Consider the following 21569-nt stretch of genomic DNA (forward strand, 5'->3'; position numbering starts at 1 on the left):
TCATTCGTACAGATGCGCTGCTAAGTCTAACTTCAGCTGAACCTACATATTAAGATGGATGTTTAGTGGGTCGGGACTCGGGCCATTCTTATTACGTATCCCATCTACTTATAGGTGTGAATGACCTAATGGCAGGCATCATCGCCGAACCCTCATTTCGATTTCGCTTTCCATCAGTCAAACGTTGAATGATAGGTGGGAACGTTGTGCGAAATGATAAATATCCTGTCTCATTCTGTGTTCTACTTTCTCGGCCTGAACATTCATAGCACAACGAACATGGAACCGGACTCTTTGCGCTACCCAATTCTTGAGGAGAGGAAGGGACATAGCAGCCAAAATTGGGCACTGATATGCTCAAACGAAGCAGGGAGACGGTTCTGGGAGGAATCAAAGAGGCTATGGAGGATTGCTGGGCATGGAATATTCACTCGGCTTGCTATGGATGGGACGAATGTTGTTGCTCTGGCGTTCGCGGGGCATTTGGGCGACTTGGAATTAGCTGCCATCTCCATTGCTTCTACTGTCGTCGTCGGATTTAATTTTGGATTGCTGGTGAGTTTACAAGTTTTTGTTTGTTTGTTTTTTTAATCATGGAATTCTTAATCCAGTAACGCCAGCTATAACACTCACACAATATATATATATAACAACACCAAAAATACATATAACAACCCATAAATTCATATACCAAAATTTATAACTTAGTAGGACCGAGACCCACAAGTATTTTCGTTCCTTTTAGTGGCTAGCGATGGTAAGTATTTTCCTTCTTTTTAGTGGCTAGCGATGTTAGGTTTAGAGGACAGGGTCATTACAGCGGAAACTTTGTGTGGAGGCCAGTAATGGAAACTTCGTGTGCGCCAATGAAAGGGTTTCATATACAATATTGCTGATCTAGTTGTAGCTGTATTTTGACATGGCAGCTAGGGATGGCAAGCGCCTTAACAACTCTGTGCGGCCAAGCTTATGGTGCTAAGCAACACAACATGCTGGGAATATATATGCAGCGCTCTTGCATTGTACTATTTTTTGTTGCGATCCTTCTGTTACCTATATATATATATATTTGCCACCCCATTCGAAGCTGTTGGGACAGGCAGATGAAATCGCTGAATTATCCGGATCAGTTTCTATTTGGTTCATTCCTCAGCATTTCGCTTATGTTTTCATGTTTCTAACTCAGAGATTCTTGCAGACTCAGTTGAAAAACATAGTCGTTGCATGGGTCGCTGGAGCCACATTGGTGCTTCATATTTTTCTAAGCTGGCTCTTTATCGTTAAATTGCCTATGGGACTTATCGGAGCAGCTATGACATTGAACATAGCAACGTGGCTGCCTCCGATTTGCCTGTTTTTTTACATTACCTGTGGAGGTTGTCCCCAGACATGGACTGGACTATCGAGACGAGCATTCGAGGATCTGTGGCCTTATATCATATTATCTTTTGCATCTGGTGTGATGCTATGGTTGGTTGCACACATCTTCATCTTGAAACAATTCTTAATCAATGTAATTTTTAGTTTTATAACGTTTAGTTCAGAGCAAGGAGCTGACATTCGTTTTCTTATCAACCAGTTTAGAATATTGGTATTACAGAGTATTGATCCTCTTGACCGGGCATCTACCAGATGCAGAAGTTGCAGTCGATTCCCTTTCAATATGGTAAAACATGTTTTCATTTGTTTTATACTATAAAGAAAAATATTGTAAAACTCATATATTTTAACATATTTGAGTTTTCATGTCATTTCTTGTTGGAAATTTTCTGTTTAGAATGATGCTCTGCTTCATTAATAAAACAACCTGTTACAAAAGGATCTTCTCTTAACAGAGGGATTCACTAAGAACTTCCAGTTCCATACAAAAAAAATCACTGTGTCTCTTCTGGAAATTTTACACTAATGTGTGTAAAAATCTCTTTTACATTTGCTGTGGAGCTGCTGTGTGACTTTACTTATTCTCAAATCAACCTGCTGTAAAAATTCCTCTTTTCATTCGCTGCTCGGAGTTTTCCCTTTTCGTTACATATGCAAATAAACACAAAAAAATTACATATACCACACCAAAACAAAACTTACATCCGTTTACTTGTACCCATACTCCCACGGATAAAAAAACATTAAAATTAAAATACTTCACCTACATTCTACCAAACACAATTAATTTCATTTATTGTTTTACTGGCGGTCAAAATGAAAACTTCACGTTATGGGTGCAGGCCTGTATGCAATTTTAGTTTCAATCAATGGTGGTCAGCCTTCCTTTCAATCGAACAGATATCGCTCAGTCAAATCACACGAGCATTATGCTCCGATGAAAAGTTGTTTTGGAAAACAGTTCAAGCTACCTGTCAAACGATGATTGTCATCGCTGCCCTCCGGAGGAATACCATTAACTCGCAAAAGCGGTGCGATGGAAGTACTAGTGGTTTTATGGAACAGTACACAACAGGGGAAATTATATTTCAACACTCCCCTTTAATTTCAACTGCTGGGTTATGAGTCATACCCAGACATTTCCTCAAAAATTCAAAACTTTTCTATTCCAATGGCTTGGTCAGAATGTCTACAACCTGCTCTTGAGTTCTGCAGTGTTTTAAAATGATTTCTCCATTGTTCACCAATTCCCTGATGTAGTGAAACTTTGTGTCAATGTGTTTCGTTCTCTTATGAAACATTGAATTCTTGGATAATGCAATAGCTGAGCATTTGTCACAAAAAATCACATTTCCTTTTACTTGCTCTTGGCATAAGATCCTTAACATCCTACTCATCCAAACTGCTTGACATGTTGCTGCTGTAGCTGCCACATATTTTGCCTTTGCTGTAGACAATGCTACAATAGGCTACTTTTAGAAACCCATGAAATAGCTCCTAAACCCATGTGAAAAACATAACCGGATGTGCTTTTCCGATCATCTACACTTCCAACCCAATCACTATCAGTGTATCCAATTAAATTTGAACATTCTGAAACAGTATATAAAATGCCAAACCTTTTAGTACCTTTAACATACTTCAGAATTCTTTTTTCTACCTGCCAATGTACTTCTTTTGGCCTCTCCATGAATCTGGAAATTAAACTAACAGCATACATTATATCCGACCTAGTTACAGTCAAATACATGAGGCTGCCAACTAAGCTCTTGTACAAACTAGGATCAAAATCCTTGTTGCTGTTCTCTTTGCTGAGTTTTAATCCCATCACTGTGTGAGTGATTGCAGCCTTGCTCTCCTGCATGTTAAATCTTTCCAACACTTCCTTAACATATTTTGCCTATGAGATAAAAATCACATTTCCATTTTGTTCTACTTCTATTCCTCAGAAGTATCTCAGCAAACCAATGTTAGTCATTTCAAATTCTTCTTTCATGAGTGTTTTGCAATTTCCAACGAGATAATCATCATTACCTATGAAAATAACATCATCAACATATAACACAACAATTAGGATTTTACCATCCTTTTCTTTGATGTAGAGGGTGGGTTCTCCCTCACATTTGTCAAATCCATTTCTCAGTAGATAGGAATCTATCCTACTGTACCATGCTCTTGGTGCTTGCTTCAGCCCATAAAGAACTTTCTTCAATCTGCACACTTTGTGTTCTTGGCCATTCTTTTCACAGCCTAGAGGTTGTTCAATGTAGACCTCTTCCTTTAACACTCCATTTAGGAATGCTGAATTCACGTCTATTTGGTAAACTTTCCACTTGTTTTGTGCTGCTATGAACAACACTGCTCTCACTGTTTCCATTCTTGCAACTGGTGCAAAAGTTTCCTCATAGTCTCTCCCATATTGTTGCTTTTATCCTTTGACAACCAGTCTTGCCTTCTGTCTTTTTATTTTGCCTTCAGCATTACTCTTGGTCTTGTAGACCCATTTAACTCCAATGACTTCCTTTCCTTTTGGTAGTTCAACTAAATCCCATGTCTTGTTTCTTTCTATGACATTGATCTCCTCGTCCATAGCTTCTATCTATTTCCTATCATTAATTGCATCTTCGAAATGAACAGGGTCATCAACATGACAATATAAAGCAAACAAAGAATTCATACGTTCATTTGCTGCCTCTTGTTCATAAATATCACTTAAATTTCTGAACTTCTTACCTCTTTCATTTGGTGTGCAAGTACTTGAAGAAGCACTTGAATTTCCTCCTTGTGGTGTGCTTGAAGAAGCACTTTCGTTTCTCCTCAAGAGTATCCCTTGTTGTCCTTGTGTTGGTGTTGCTATTTGGGGATGTATTTCAGCCATCTCCTCATCATCTTTATCATGTGACAAAGAGCTCTTAACATTCACTGTTTTCTTTATGCTTCCATCCCAAGCTTCCTCCTCAATGAACTGAACATCTCTACTCACAATAAGCTTCTTGGTGGATGGGTTATACAACCTGTAAGCTTTGGATTCCTCACGATATCCAATGAAAATACATATCTCCCCTTTGTTGTCCAACTTCTTCCTTAGCTGATCTGGAATGTGTGCATAGGCCACACAACCAAAAACTTTCATGTGGGTGACTCCTTGCTTTCTCCCACTCCATGCTTCTTCCGGCACTATGTTCATGACTGCTTTTGTAGGGCATCTATTCAAAATGTACGCTACACAATGTACAACTTCAGCCCAATAATTATTTGGCAAATGCTTTGCCTTTAACATACTCCTCACCATATCCATGATTGTCCTATTCTTCCTTTCGGCAACTCCATTTTGTTGTGGGGTGTACCTAGTGGTAAACTGCTTATGTATTCCATTTTCTCTACAAAACCATAGTAATTCTTTGGAGATATACTCACCTCCTCTATTAGTTCTTATAACTTTGATATGCAACCCACTTTGGTTTTCCACAAGTGCCTTGAAATTGCAAAATCTTTTCAACACTTCACTTTTGTTCTTCAAGAAATAAACCAAAGTTTTTCTTGTAAAATCATCAATGAATGTTAATATGTAGTGGCTGCTTGCAAGTGATGGAGTTTGCATTGGTCCACATAAATCTAAGTGGAAAATTTCTAAGGGTGCTTTTGCCCTTATGCTTTTCCCAGATGGAAAACTTTTTCTGTGTTGTTTCCCCAAGATACAACCTTCACAAAGGATATCTGGTTTCTCTACCAATGGCAATCCTTTTACCATTCCTTTTCTACTCAACAAATTAAGACCTCCAAAGTTGAGATGTCCAAATCTCAAGTGCCACAACCAATTTTCATCCTTTGGTTCGTTTTGGAAAGCCTCTTGAGTCACTGTTGCTATTACTTCTTTATTTTTCAAATCTGCCTTCAATCTGAGAGGGAACATCCTGTTCCTTAACATCTTCACTTCAGCAATACATTGTTTGCTGGGTGCTCTATCCATGATGGTGCATACATCATTCACAAAGAAAACATTGTACCCCTTTTGCACAAGTTGTCCAATACTTAAGAGGTTACATTTCATTCCAGAAACATAATAAACATCTGTTATGGTTTTCTTTTCACCTTTCTTTGTTAGGACTTTTACTTCTCCTTTTCCCATAAGAGAAACTTTGTTATCAGTCCCTAGTGTGACTTGTGACTTCATATTCTGATTTAGCATAGAAAACAGGGCTATGTTTCCTATGATATGGATGTTGCAACCGGAGTCTAGAAACCATACATCTTCACTCTTTTCTTCAGCAATATTACAGGCTAAAAACAAATTATTTTGGCTGATATTTTCTCTAGTGAAATTTGCTCTAGATCTACTACTCATATCATACTGCTTCTTCCTACATTCGTTTTCATAATGCCCATATTTTTTACAATAATAACATTGGACATTGGATTTTTCATACCTTTGTCCTTGAGCATGATGTTTTCCACTTTGTTGGCTGCTACCTTGGCCTTGGTTCTGATTTGGATTGCTGCCTCTTCCTTGAGCATTTGTTGAACTGTTTCTTCCACCTTTGTTTTGGCTTCTGCTTCTTCCTCTCTTGTTTCCTCTGCCTTGACCTCTTCCTCTTCCAAAGGACATCTGGGTCTTGAAGGCATGCTCTAGAGATGAGTTTTCATTTCTACTCAATCTCTGTTCATGTGTTATCATTGATGCATGTAGTTCATCAACTGAGAAGTTTGTGAGATCCTTTGTCTCTTCTATGGTGGTGACAATCACATAAAACTTTGAGGGTAGGACCCCCAATAGTTTCTCCACAATCCTCCTTTCTTCAAGAATCTCTCCATGAGACCTTATCTGTGTGACCAGACCAATCACATGTGTGAAAAATGATTCAATCTTATTTGACTCCTTCATGCATAGATTCTCAAAATCTCTCCTCAGCAACTGTAGTTTTGCTGTCTTCACTTTCTCCATGCCTTGATAGGCTCTCTTGAGAGTTTGTCATGCTTCTTTGGATGTCTTGGCTGCAGCTATCCTTAGAAACACAATCTCATGCATTGCTTGATACAATAATACGAGAGCTTTAGAATCCTTCTTCTTATAGCTCTTCAACAGGTCTTTCTCTGCCTGAGTTAACCTATTAAATTCATCTTCATCTGTTGGTTCTTTAAATCGATCCTCAACAAATTCCCATAAGTCTTGTGAAGCTAGCAAAGCTCTCATGGTTATTGCCCAATAGTCCTAGTTTTTCCCATTAAACTGTGGGAGCTGAGTATTAAAGATACCCATGCTAGTACTAGTGCTGGTGCTGGAGCTAGCCATTCTTGCATTTTTCAAAATACTTGACTTGACTGAGTCTTCACTCTGTTCGAGAAGCTGCTTCAGCAAGAAACCTTCCTTCAGCTTCTTTGACACCTTCAAAGAGCCTGGACAAGCTCTAATACCAGTGTTGGAGATTTTCTGTTTAATTCCAAAACAAATTAACTGAACAGAACAGAGAATCATGCTCTGTTTTGCACAGGATCTTAACACAGGGAAGCTAAACTTTCTTTCTGAAGAATAGAGTTTCACACACTCATAAAAACATTGTATTCATTAATAAAACAACCTGTTACAAAAGGATCTTCCTCTTAACAGAGGGATTCACCAAGAACTTCCAGTTCCATACAAAAAAAAATTACTCTGTCTCTTCTGGAAATTTTACACTACTGTGTGTAAAAATAAAACTTACATTTACTGGTGTAAAAATCTCTTTTACATTTGCTGCGGAGCATTACATTTCATATTAACCAACAAACAAAAAAACTTTCTCTGCATACAAATTTTCTTACACTGCTGTGTAACTTTACTCACGCGCGTGCTTCCCTTGCATTTGCATATTCTCAAATCAACCTGCTGTAAAAATTCCTCTTTTCATTCGCTGCTGCGAGTTTTCCCTTTTCATTACATATGCAAATAAACACAAAAACATCACATATACCACACCAAAAAAAACTTACATCCGTTTACTTGTGCCCATACTCCCGTGGATAAAAAAACATTAAAATTAAAATACTTCACCTACGTTCTACCAAACACAATTAATTTCATTTATTGTTTTACTGGCGGTCAAAATGAAAACTTCACGTTATGTCGATGGTGCAACCCTGTATGCAACTTTAGTTTCAATCAACGGTGGTCAGCCTTCCTTTCAATCGAACGGATATCGCTTTGTCAAATCACATGAGCATTATGCTTCGATGAAAAGTTGTTTTGGAAAACAGTTCAAGCCACGTGTCAAACGATGATTGTCATCGCTGCCCTCCGGAGGAATACCATTAACTTGCAAAAGTGGTGCGATGGAAGTACTGGTGGTTTTTTGGAACAGTATGCAGCAGGGGAAATTACATTTCAACATTTCTTACAGCATGAACGCCAACACTTTGGAGATGATGATACCAATTGGATTTTTAATGGCAACAGGGTATGTTGATGTTCAGCATGCTAGTATTTTGAATGGTACTTTTGAATTTTCAAGTGTTGCATTAAGCCCTGATTAATTTGTAGTTTGTTAATGTAGCATAAGGGTTGCCAATGAGCTAGGGGCTAGAAATGGAAAAGGAGCTAAATTTGCAGTTATTGTTTCCGCAGGTACTTCAAGTGCCATAGGAATTGTCTTTTGGGTTCTCATTGTTGTGTTGCGCGAGGATTTCGCTCAGGTGTTTACAAGCAGTACAATCATCATAAAGGTGGTTTCTAAATTGGCAGTTTTGTTGGCATTTACCATCCTTCTTAACAGTGTTTAGCCTGTACTTTCAGGTAAGTGTTCCTTTAACCATTGTGACTGTCGCTATTTTCTTTTTGAGAAAAATCATATCTCCTCTATTTGAATAGAGAGTTAGCATGAATAAGTTGAGTTAGTATGAATCAATTACATACTTAGTTAACCTAATTAGGACAATGATATTAATAAATATAGTTGATAGAATTATTAATAAAAAAATTATACAAACTTATTACAAAATAGTGTTGATAAACCAAATATTTTTTAATGAAAAAAAAAAAACTTTTTATAAAATAAATATTTAAAATGTAACGTTTCAAATATGGGTTGTACACATACTTTCTTTTCATAAATGTTTCAAATAAAAAACATGCCCTCTATATATTTCTAATATAAATAGCTGAAACATTAATAGTTTGGAATATTCTAAATAAAATTTTCATTAAAAAATTATTGTTCAACTAAGTTCTTGGCACCCTTCTCCTTAACAAACATACTGTGACTTATTCCTATCATTGCCTGTTTGTGTTGAAAGTATAATTTCAACTGTGCGACAGTTGAACCTTGTGGCAGGATGAGGACAATAAACCAAGCGCATCGGCAAGTCGGCATATCGGCTGGTCAGAGCTTCGGAGGCATGCAGCGACAGCGATATGAAATATCGCCGATATCGCATCGGCGAAATCGCAGCGGAGGACTTACAAAGTGGCTTTGTTTTTGTGCGATAAGCGATCGCCGATATCGCATCGGCAAAGTCAAAGTGAAGGAGTTATAAAGGAGCTCTTGTGTTTGCGATGAGCGATCGCCGATATCGCATCGGCACTTCACTATCGGCAATGTCATAGGGTCGGCATCTTTGACATGAGTAAAGTTGCGATGCGATGCAAATAAAGTCAATGGTTAAAGTACAAGTCTGCAGCTAATAAATTTGACGTGAAGTAAAAGTTCCTTTACCGCCAGTAAATGTCAGTAAAACAGTAAATGCAATTTACTGTGGTTGGTAAGTTTTGGTGAAGTTTTTAATTTCATTTAAGCGGGAGTATGGGCACAAGTAAAAGCTGGTAAAAGCATTTAATTTTTATTATTGCTTTTACGGAAGCATGGGAAGTGAAAATGTGAAGTATGTTTTTGTTGTTGTCATATATATGTAATATTTTTGTGTATTGAATATATATAGAGTGGTAAGTGAAGAACGCAGTAGCGCGTATGAAAATATACACAGCAGTGTAAATGAACTTTGTTGCACAGCAGTGCATAAAATCAGTTGCTCATTGTAATGAGAAGGGTGTAGTGTGAGAGAGGATAATGCACAACAGTGCTATCCGTGAAGAACAAGAGAGCAGCATGCCTTTTGTTGATTGGTGGTGAAGCTCGCGGCAGCGAAAGAACAAGGAAGATGCACAGCAGTGCATAGAATAGTGATGATTTTAATGTATTGGATTTGCATTGAAATGCAAAAGAAAAGAGCGCTCAGGTATTTTGAAATTGTGAATGTAATGTAAAGTTTACTGCATATGTAAAAGTTTGTTTTACAGCAGTAATGTGAAAAGGGGTTTCACTGCAGTAAACCCAGCACAGTAATATCTCAAGTGAAAACAGAGTTTTTGCTGAATGTAAGTTTTTTTTTGTAAATCTCTCTCAGCAAAGAGGATGAATGTTGTTTCAGGCTTTATATTTTAATCAATAGAAATATTTTTTTTATGGCTGTGTAATACTCTGTTATGAGTAGATTTGTTTTAAAAGCTTCCCTGTGCACAAAGGTCCTGGAACCGTGAAACAGAGCATTGGCTCTGTGGTGTTAGAATGTCTGGTTTTGGTATTTCCCATCGAAAAATACCCAACAGTGGTATCAGAGCTAGTCCAGGCTCTTTGATGGTGACAGAGCAGGTTCATGCTCTTTGAAGACTCAAAGAAGCTGAAGGAAGGTGTGGTTGCAGCAGAGAAAGCTTCTCCAGCAGTGTGAAGTTTCAGCCAAAGGGATTCAGGTATTTCTCAAGTTTCTGAGTTATTATTAAAGACAGTCAGTTGTTTTAAAAAAAAACACAGTCAAGTATTAGAAGCTCAGATAAGAATGGCAAGGTCAAAGAAGAAAGCCTCCAAGCCTGCTAAAAATGTGTCTCCCTCCTCTACTAAACTAGAAGGCAATCCATTAGAATACATTCTATTTCAAACCCCAAAGTTTGATGGAAACTTTGATGTATGGGAAATAATGATGAGGGCTTTCCTAATGTCTGAGGGGATTGAAGTCTGGGAGTCAGTGATTGATGACAGCAAGATGGATGAAGAATCCATGGAGTATGATGCACAAGCAGTAAAACTAATCTTGGATGGACTGCCTGATTCTGTGAAGAGGAATCTAGGAAAATATACATCAGCAAAGGATATATGGGATAGACTGCATGACCTTCATGCAAAGGGAGCACTGACCATGACAATGAGTCAAGAAGAACCCATCATAGAAGCTGAGAATGAAAAGCTTGACCTCATCAAGCTTCAAGTAAGAGAAAGGGATGAAGAGCTTGCCAAGCTCAAGAAGGAGCTTGATCAATGCAAGAGGAAGCATCATGAAGAAGTCATATCCATGACAAATCAGCTGAATGAAGCAAAGAAGCAGACAGATGCCTTGACAAGTCAACTTGAACAAAGGCACAAGAGAGTGAACAAGCTTGTAGAAGAGATTGGACAGTACAAGGTAGAGGTCTCCTCCCTTAAGTCCGAACTACAAGAAGCCAGGAAGCAGGCACAAGGAGCTGAAAAGAAAATGAAGAGCAGTCAAGCAAATGATGAAGAAGTCTCCAAAATGAAGATTGACATTATCTCCTTCAAAATAGTAGCAGCTGAAGCTACTCGTAGCAAGGAAGAAACTGAGGGACAACTAGCAAAGAAAAATAATGAATGTGAAAAGTTAGAAGAAGAGATTGTCCTCCTCAGGAAGAAGGTTGAAGGGCTGAACAAAATAATGAAGAGCTCTCAAGCTCTGGATGACATGCTCAGCTATCACAGATCTCCATTTGATAAATCAGGACTTGGGTATGTAGGTGAACCCTCAAACAAGGATGAGGATGCTTTAAGCAAAGGAGATGTGAAGAAGCCAGAAAGAGATGGTGATGCTCCTAGTTCCAGCAAAGGCAAGGAGAAAAATGAAGGCAGCAATAGAAGAAATCCTGCTCTAAGTAGGAAACCAGCTCCAAGAAGAAATGTAGCTGATGTCAAAGAGACAAGAGGCAATGGTGATCATCAAAGGATCTCAAGGCAGCAAGGCTTCAGAAGTACATCAAGGAAACCTTCATCTCCCAGGTACCAAAGTTCATTTTATGGTTATTGTTATGCTTGTTCAAACTTTGGTCATATGGCAAGAGACTGTAGAGCATTTAATGGAGATAGATGTTGTGGTCCCCGACAATCTCCAAGAAATAATTTCACAAGAAGAAATCATGAATCTTTATTCATGAAGAATGTTGAATGCTTCAAGTGTCATAACATTGGGCATATGGCACGTGACTGTAACTTGACATGGGCTACTATGCAAGCTAGACCCATGCAAAAGAAGAAAGTTACACAAGTATGGAGAAGAAAAGAAATACAGTGTGAAAGCCCCTTAAGCAACGCAGCTGATCTAAATTTGTTTTGAGAAGAGTCTGCCAAAAGAAGACAAGCACACATTAAAGGGGAGCTTGTAATTTTTGTTGTTGGACTGTATTAACAGTCATTTGTTGATGGAGGATGTATTGCAGCACAGCAGTTGCAAATGAAATCGTTGTTAATCCCTCTGAAAGGCAATATGCAGCTGTGATGAAATCAACAATGTTTTTGCTTTGTGTTTATGCAATATGCACAGAAATGCATAAAGAAGAAAAATGGCAGCGCTGAAATGTAAAGAGCAGCAGCGAGATAATAGAAAAATGCAAAGCATGGAAACCCTCACAGCAGTGGGAAGATAGAACACAAAACAACAGTTTGAAATTTTTTTTGTGATGCACATGCATTGAAATGCATAGCAATGGAAGGTAGTTTCCTTCTATGTAATGTGATAGAACATACTCACAGCAGAATGAGTGTAATGCACAGCAGATGAAATGTTTTGTATTGGGAATGAAAATGCAAAGCAGTGAGAAGAAAATGAGAAGGCAAAACGCAGCAGAGCGTAAATGCCCAGTGGCTGAGAATGCAATGAAATTTCTCACACAACAGTAAAAAAAATGTAATGTTTTTCTTCATATGCAATGCAGCATGCAAAGAAATGCGTAAAGAAAAACAGGGACAACAGATTTTTAATGCACACTGGATGTATAAGAATGTGTGTGGCAGCAGAAAGCCAAAGGAATTGCACACTAGTGCATTGTGTAAAAAAAATGAAGCCTAAGATTGTGTGAAGCAAGGGTGCATGAGAAAAGGCAGCAGCCTGTGTTATTTTTTTGTGGAGAATGAAGTGCCAAGAGTATGGGCACAGCAGTATGATGAAACAGAAAGGAAGCAGCAGTGCAAATTGCAGCGGCAACACAACAACAAGTATATGGACAGCAGTAGCTTGAAGAAAAGTTTTCCCATCGTGAAGAAGGAGAAGCACACAGCGATGCAAACAAGAAAGATGCAGCAACATTAAAGTTTTGTTGAAGGAATGAGATGTAATGGACAGCAGCACATGCAAAAGAAATTTTCCTTACAGCAGTAAAGGTAAATGTAATGAATTTGTTGTTCATTGAATTGAAATGCAATATATGCAACAGCAGTGAGTGTAAGAAATGTTTACACACAGCAGTGTAAATTTGTAAATTGGGACAGCGCAATTGTTCCAAGAAAGACAGAGTATTTTGTTTTTGAAAAGTGCAGAAGCAGTGCAAGTGTAGACACAGCAGTGTGAGGTAGACGCAGTAAAGAAGATGGCACAACAGTGCAGCAGAGAATATGCATCAGCATAAAAGAACATAGTAATGAGTTTGCACACACAGCAGTGCAATGGTTGTTTGTTTTGGAACTGCATTTGAAGCAGTCATTTGGTGAAACCCTCTGTCATGAGGAAGGTGCTTTTCAGCACAGTGTCATGGTAAATCCCTCTGTCAAGAGGAAGATGCTTTTTAGCATACACATGGTAAATCCCTCTATCAAGAGGATGATGCTTTTCAGCATAGTCACAGGTGAATCCCTCTGTAATGAGGAAGGTGCTCTTAAGCACAGTTACATTGGTGAATCCCTCTGTTCAGAGGAAGATGCTCTCTAGCATAGTTTGGTAGATCCCTCTGTCATGAGGAAGGTGCTCTTAAGCACAGTTTCAGGTGAATCCCTCTATTAAGAGGAAGACAACTTTGTTTGTTTGTGAACTGCAGCAGAAGCAGTTGGTGAATCCCTCTATGCGAGGAAGATTGGTGAACCCCTCTATGTGAGGAAGATATTCTTGTAACAGCAGTTAGTGAATCCCTCCATGTGAGGAAGTGTTTGGGTATGATTGAATGCCCGACAGTTGAAATTAAAGGGGAGTGTTGAAAGTATAATTTCAACTGTGCGACAGTTGAACCTTGCGGCAGGATGAGGACAATAAACCAAGCGCATCGGCAAGTCGGCATATCGGCTGGTCAGAGCTTCGGAGGCATGCAGCGACAGCGATATGAAATATCGCCGATATCGCATCGGCGAAATCGCAGCGGAGGACTTACAAAGTGGCTTTGTTTTTGTGCGATAAGCGATCGCCGATATCGCATCGGCAAAGTCAAAGTGAAGGAGTTATAAAGGAGCTCTTGTGTTTGCGATAAGCGATCGCCGATATCGCATCGGCACATCGCTATCGGCAATGTCATAGGGTCGGCATCTTTGACATGAGTAAAGTTGCGATGCGATGCAAATAAAGTCAATGGTTAAAGTACAAGTCTGCAGCTAATAAATTTGACGTGAAGTAAAAGTTCCTTTACCGCCAGTAAATGTCAGTAAAACAGTAAATGCAATTTACTGTGGTTGGTAAGTTTTGGTGAAGTTTTTAATTTCATTTAAGCGGGAGTATGGGCACAAGTAAAAGCTGGTAAAAGCATTTAATTTTTATTATTTCTTTTACGGAAGCATGGGAAGTGAAAATGTGAAGTATGTTTTTGTTGTTGTCATATATATGTAATATTTTTGTGTATTGAAGATATATAGAGTGGTAAGTGAAGAACGCAGTAGCGCGTATGAAAATATACACAGCAGTGTAAATGAACTTTGTTGCACAGCAGTGCATAAAATCAGTTGCTCATTGTAATGAGAAGGGTGTAGTGTGAGAGAGGATAATGCACAACAGTGCTATCCGTGAAGAACAAGAGAGCAGCATGCCTTTTGTTGATTGGTGGTGAAGCTCGCGGCAGCGAAAGAACAAGGAAGATGCACAGCAGTGCATAGAATAGTGATGATTTTAATGTATTGGATTTGCATTGAAATGCAAAAGAAAAGAGCGCTCAGGTATTTTGAAATTGTGAATGTAATGTAAAGTTTACTGCATATGTAAAAGTTTGTTTTACAGATGTGAAAAGGGGTTTCACTGCAGTAAACCCAGCACAGTAATATCTCAAGTGAAAACAGAGTTTTTGCTGAATGTAAGTTTTTTTTTGTAAATCTCTCTCAGCAAAGAGGATGAATGTTGTTTCAGGCTTTATATTTTAATCAATAGAAATATTTTTTTTATGGCTGTGTAATACTCTGTTATGAGTAGATTTGTTTTAAAAGCTTCCCTGTGCACAAAGGTCCTGGAACCGTGAAACAGAGCATTGGCTCTGTGGTGTTAGAATGTCTGGTTTTGGTATTTCCCATCGAAAAATACCCAACAGTTTGATCTAATCAAAGCAAATCTGTTACTCGCACACAGGAAAACCCTAAATAACAATATCTTGGTATACCCGTGAGTTTATTTGCAGCGAAAATGGCAGACTAGGCGTTTGCAACAACTCTCGTTCTGTGGGGATTGTGAGAGTGGTGATATCTTGATCGGAGGTTGGCAGAGAGGGATTCTTTCAACGTTCCACACATTGTTTCCCGAAGAAATTGATGGGTTTCGCCTAAGACACCAATATAAAGAAGACTTCGGATGAAAATAAGGAAATATAATGAATTTAGAACGATTATGGAAATTTAAAAGGATGATATACCACAACCTTATCTTTTGGAATTGCATGCTATACAGTTAATATGAAAAATAAATATCAAAGAGTTTAAAAACACTAATCAACAGTTTAGGTATTTATAGCACAACCAAATAAAATTATTTCATTCCAATGTATTTAACAGTAGGCTATTTATTTTAATTAAAGAAATGGAATTTTTTTAAATACCTTCTATATAATTTGTTGAATAATGTATTAAAAGAAAAATATTTTTTCGAGATCAAATTTTATAATTTCATTTATTTGAAAATCAAAATTCTTCCAAAAAAACAAAAAAACAAAAAAACAAAACAAAATAAAACAAAACACGTCATTTCTGGAAAAAAAAAAAAACAAAACAAAACAAAACAAAACAAAACAAAACAGGTCATTTCGAACCATTCATTATCATTTTATAGTTAAGGAATCTTATGCATCGGAAGAAAAACGTTAAACATTCATTTCGAACCATTCACATTTTATAATTAAACAATATTATGCATCGATTACTAGGTATTTTATTGGGAACAATTTCAGGTTTTCTATGCTTATAACAAAATATTGAAAGGTCAAAATAGCAGATTCCCTATTTCAAACTTAACATAGTTACCAAACTTTCTGATTCCCTATTTCAAACTTAATATAGTTACCAAACTTTCTGTCTTACGTTCAATGATTTGAAGCCCGAAAAAAGCATAAACAATTCACTGATCTCTTTAATTTAAATTAAATTAAATATACAGGTTATTTAATGACTGTATGATCCAGACCTGGATCGTTTAATTGTTATTATTATCAGCGACCAAATTTCTCAATAATTTAAATTTGCAAAATAAACATTATACGTATTTCATTGTAACATTTGATAAATATTTGAATATTAGACTAGGTAACAATTAGGCTATGCTTTCCAGCTTATAACATGAGATGTGATTAAGATTTTACCATTCGTAATCAATATTGTGTGAGGATTGAGCTTGGACAGCATTTATCTTTTAAGTGGTTTTCGAAATCAATCTCTCCACGAAATTTGGATGAGTAATTTAATGAGTATTCAAGGCAACATAAATCCACTAATCAACGGCACCTATAAGATAATGATCCATTAACCCACCACATTATGGTTAATGGTCCATAATTGACCTATTTAAAAAATAAGACGTTAATCAGTGAACCAGTTTCCCTGTTAGCTGATTTCACACTATTGGTTGAAATTGATATTTAGCAACCATTGCTACTGCAGTTTGATTTCATTTGATGCAAATCAATGCCATCAAACTTTCTTTAAGGTTATCTTCCTCTTTATTTTTATATCTAAACGTGCATTTCTGCTTTGACATGATTTTCAGGAGTAGCTGTTGGATCAGGATGGCAAGCATATGTTGCGTGGATCAACATTTTTTGTTACTACGTCATTGGAGTACCGTTAGGCGTGTTGCTCGGTTGGGTATTTAATTTAAGTGTCTGTCTTGGTGAGTACACAGTCTTTTCATTTGTATCCCAACTTTGGAGGAAATGTTCAGAGCAGTGAAGGCCTACTGGATTGATACACTATTGCAAATAACAAACCGAATGTACACTGCAGGGAATATGGACAGGACTGATATGCGGTACAGCATTGCAAACAATCATTCTTGCTTATATTACATATCGTTGTGACTTGGAACAAGAGGTGAAAAACAGCAAAAACTGAACACTAAAATGAAATCAATAGTCCGTTACTGATAATAGTTAGCAGGGAAGTAAAGCTTCTGATCGTGTTAATACATGGACATCCAATGATCCCACTCAAATAACATCCCATGAGGTCAGTAAAAGACAGTTCACTAAATTGAGTATTATTAACGTGTTTAAGCTTGGCAGCTTATGTTTGGCATTTTTTTCACAGTCTAGAACAACCGGAGATGAAGATAATTTTCGTCCCTAGATAAGACTTAAAGGTGCTTGAGAGATTGAAATCATGTTCATTAGATATGACAGTGTTGTACGATGTAAGCATTTTGAATGGCCGCAATGAATAACAGATAATTTTTTTAACAAAGTTCACAAAATGTTCGTCACCGTGCAATTTGTCTGTCCAACATATAAAAAGAAATCTATTTCTAAGTTGAAATGGTTGACACGTTCTGAAGCTGTGTGGAAAGCATCACGTGCTTGAGTTTTGAAATTCCCACTCTGATTTGTCTAAGTTGTAAACTGTGAGAAAAGCGATTTGCCATGACGATAAACCTTCTTAATACTCACTGTTGTTATAGGATGTACGATGAAACATGTATGTTTTAGAAAGAAACTTAAACGTAAATTTAATCAAGAAAAATAGAAAATGGTTTTGAAATGAGGGCCACCTAGTAGCATGTCACTGTTTTTATGGAAAATTGAATTTTATGCATCTAAATTTATATTTGGCGTGTTTGCATTAAAATTTTGTTAATTTGTTTGTTTGTTTTTTAATTAGGAAAAAGATATGACTGGTATTGATGGTTTGTAAGTCAATATTAATAGATATCTGTGATTTGGTAAGGGTCAAGATTTTGTTAATGAATTGATAACTTTTGTTGTTAGAATTAAATATTGCAAACTTAACATGTGAAATTTTAAACAATGGTGTCCACATTTTCAAATTTAAACAACACACTTTAAATAATAGTATGTACACTTTAGAAAACAATTGCTATGTAGAAAAATCTTTTATCTATGTAGACATTTTTTTATTTGATCAGGATAATCTTTTATTTGTTTTTTAAATGTCTTGTGTGACCCAAAAGATCTTGAATGCTATGATATGTAATACAAATTGATTTAAATTATGACAAATGAAAACTATATAGAATGCAGTAATGGGGCCGACAAAGTTTCTAGGATCAAGCTTTTGCAAAGATATATGTGCTTTTGAAAGCAAATTGTGCACCTGAAAACACAACAACATCAATGAGACTTGGAGTGAATTATAGAAAGTACAAGCACAGTCAAAAGCAAAAGACTTGTGGATGCAACAAAGAAGCATAAAAGTAATTGGGGTTTAAAAATAGTCTTTCAAAATATCAATGAAGCTCATGACATTTTGGTGAACAAGAATACTCACATGAGTGTCCATGGGGATGTCATGTTGGTTTAAATGACACATTAATACATTTCTCACATGTATACACAAAACATTAGTGACATAGAACACCTGACTATAACAAATTACCCATATAAAAATGTTATATAAATTAAAAAATAACGATGACAACTAGCACCACTATATCAGAGATAGTGAGAGGATTTAGACAAATTAGTCTTTTTAGTTTGTTCCATTAGCACTCTATTGTTTTCCTAGGTTGAAAAAAACTACAAAGATAACCACAAACCACTTGTAAAGATGGGATCTAGCCCTTCGAGAAGCTCTCTCTGTATGATTTTTAGTCTTAGTGTTTAGATTTTAGGCTAGTTATAAAAGGTCAACAAAGGTTTTTAATGTTTTGGTTGTAAAATGAAAAAAAAACCTATTGGGTAGGGGATCATAAAATTTTCAGTAATAGATTTAAAATAAACAGAGGAGTAGAACCAAGGCGAGGTAGGCAAACTCTTGGATCATGTAGAGTTGTTGTGGTGTGGATGAGATGAATAAGAATTAGTATCAATCAAATATAGAGCATACACAGACTAATTCTATACTTAATATAAAAAAGGGAACATTAATATTGTTCAACCAAGCCAAAGGAAAGTACCATAAGTAAATTCAACTCTTAATCTTCTTGCAACAATCAAGAAGGAAAATCTGTGTGAAAACTCAGAAAGAATAACAACTTAACACAAGAGAAAACATCACCATTTATATGACATAAGAATCCTCGAACATAATTGTCTTTGTATTTCTGAAATTAATTACTTCAAAATGTTTCACTCGTTACGATCAAGATAAAGCTCTCGTTTTTTTGCATAATTCAACACTTTCTAAATCTTCTTACAAAATATTTAGAGTTTGTCTCGAATTAATTCAAAATTCAAAATAAAATTTATTAAAAAATAAAATCTACTGAAATAATGTAGATATTTCAAAAATATAACAAAATAAAAAGAAATTTGGACTATTTCTAATGTTTTGTTTGGACTTTGAGGAGAATTGTTGTTGACTGTAGCTACTTTTGTGCTTATTATATTTGCCTACTCCCCAATTTGTAGGATTTGTGTTTACCCTTATTCAACGAGCTAGAACAATTTATTCGACCACTCTTCACTAGGAATGGAGAACTTTACCATTCTTCGAAATCTCTCATCTACTTATGTATATGTTGGAAAATTTGGCTTATTTAGAAATAGATGGTGGACTTCATGCTAAATGTAGAGGTCGCTTTTTAATCCTTCCAGGAAAGCTTCTCCAGTTATCGTTCCTCTGACTTTGATGAATTTGGAAGTATCTGCAGCTATATTGCATAACTGGTCTTGATAGTTCTCTAATGGGATCAATTTTCCATTACAGAATTTTAGAGTTCAGAGTCCTTTTTCCTGCAATACATTAAATTTTCTTTTAAATATTTTCACTTGTAACTCCAATTCTTTGCATTTATTCTCAATTGTATCATGAGGTTATTCTCTGTCAGAACTCTCTTCACTTCCATAACTTTGTGTGTTCTATCTTGAATTTGGACTTCTTCTAGCTCATCTCTAGTCTTGTTATTTAGCATCTTAATAATTATGTGTGTTTCCCCTAGTCTGTGCTTAATCTCGACGCTTGTTGCTCAACTGCTGCTTTGACCCTTTGTACTAGCTCCTCCTACTAAAAAATAATTTAAAATGATGGCCACAACTCTGTAATATTGACATTGACATTATGACATATACTTTGCTTGGCCTCTACCAACATTTGAGTTTTCAAAGATTGATTCTCATATTTTTCAATTTGTTGAGTTAATTTGAAATTCCTTTGTACCTGTGCTAGATATGCATTATCAAATTTGATTTTGTTTTCTTCCATCTTTATCAGTGATGTCATCAACCTCTATTTCTCATTATTTTTATTGATAGTTCTCCAAAAGCTTTGACTAGATTTTTAGAAGATTTTGTAGTGGATGTTTCTGTTGTTTGTTGTGTTGATAAATCTAGGGAATTAAAAGTTAATAAGTTCTCTTCTTGATGATTTATTTTGATGCAATTTTAATTCTTATCTTATAGTCTTTTCTTATTTAGCTTATTAATGTGTTCTTTGATCAAGACAATTACCAATATGCATAATAAAAGACAAGTGACATAGTTTGTAGGCTTCTCTAGGGAGGGACAAAATCTCTGACCTCTTGAGAGGAAAACCCGATCAAAATTATTCTTCTAGATCGTCAATTGATAAGCACCAAGACCATGACACAAATCGTTGACTCTAGTATCCTCCCAAGAAACATGTCACAAACTTTTATGCTCTGCCTCTTCCTTTCCTCTACTTTCTTCTTAAGCTTGAACTACTCCCCTCAGCCTCTTCTAGAGAAACTCGGTCTCTATTCTTTTCCACTGTCCCTCCTCGACTTCCCCTAGAGAATCTTAGTCTCTATGTCTTCATGGGTTTCCTCTAGAGAGACTCAGTTTCTATATCTCTTCTTTGACCCCCAGAAGAATACTTCAGTTGCTACCCAAAGAGAAACCTCTTCATTGCTTGCCAAGAAAAATCTCTGCTACCTCCAAAAAAGCTTTGCTGCCCTACATTTGCACTACCTAGAAGATAACCTTTGTTATACAGAGAAGATGGTCTCCTTCGCTATTCCTAGAAGAATCCTTCTTGACCTTCCTTTGCACACCTTTCCACCTTATCTTCGCACTCCTTTCTTGACCGAAATTAGATCGAATTGATTGCTTAGAATGGAGGTCAAGCTAGGATATTTATACACCACTTCACACGATCTTTAGGCTGACTTGACAACTAGAGTTAGGATGAATTTATCTAGTATTTTCTTCATCGTTTGTAGGCTGACTTGAAGAGGTTAGGTGAAAAGTTCTTGGAGCATACTTTACATAGACAAGATTGACCTTTTACAAAGTGTAGCATGACTTCATTTACATTATAATGACTCTCATATTTTATGACTAGATGAAAAATAAATCCTAAAGACTCTCAATGGGAGCCTTGACTCAAAAACAAAAACCCTTTCTAATGAAATTCATGAAGCAAGTCAATAAAATAATTTAATTTTCTTATTTACTTCTCATTGCGTAAAATCATAATTACGTGTCATTATGAAGACCGAACCTAGTTACACTTTTCAACACTCCCTCTTAACTAGGGAGATATTCATAATGGTACTTGGAATTTCTCAATCTGAAGAATCTCTCATAAGAAGAATTTAGATTTGTAACTCATTTGTATAGCATCATATCAACCAACATTGTTATA

General features: G+C 36.5%; 1 pseudogene; it reads left to right on the plus strand.

The window, feature by feature from the left end:
* Window positions 1-279: 279 nt before the first annotated feature.
* LOC149234599 (protein DETOXIFICATION 27-like) lies at window positions 280-17252 on the plus strand (annotated as a pseudogene).
* The last annotated feature ends 4317 nt before the right edge of the window (window positions 17253-21569 follow it).

The sequence above is a fragment of the Pinus tabuliformis genome, chromosome 8 (assembly GCF_031772625.1).
Source record: "Pinus tabuliformis cultivar Carrire ecotype Pingquan chromosome 8, CPIR1, whole genome shotgun sequence".
NCBI classification, from domain to species: Eukaryota; Viridiplantae; Streptophyta; class Pinopsida; order Pinales; family Pinaceae; genus Pinus; species Pinus tabuliformis.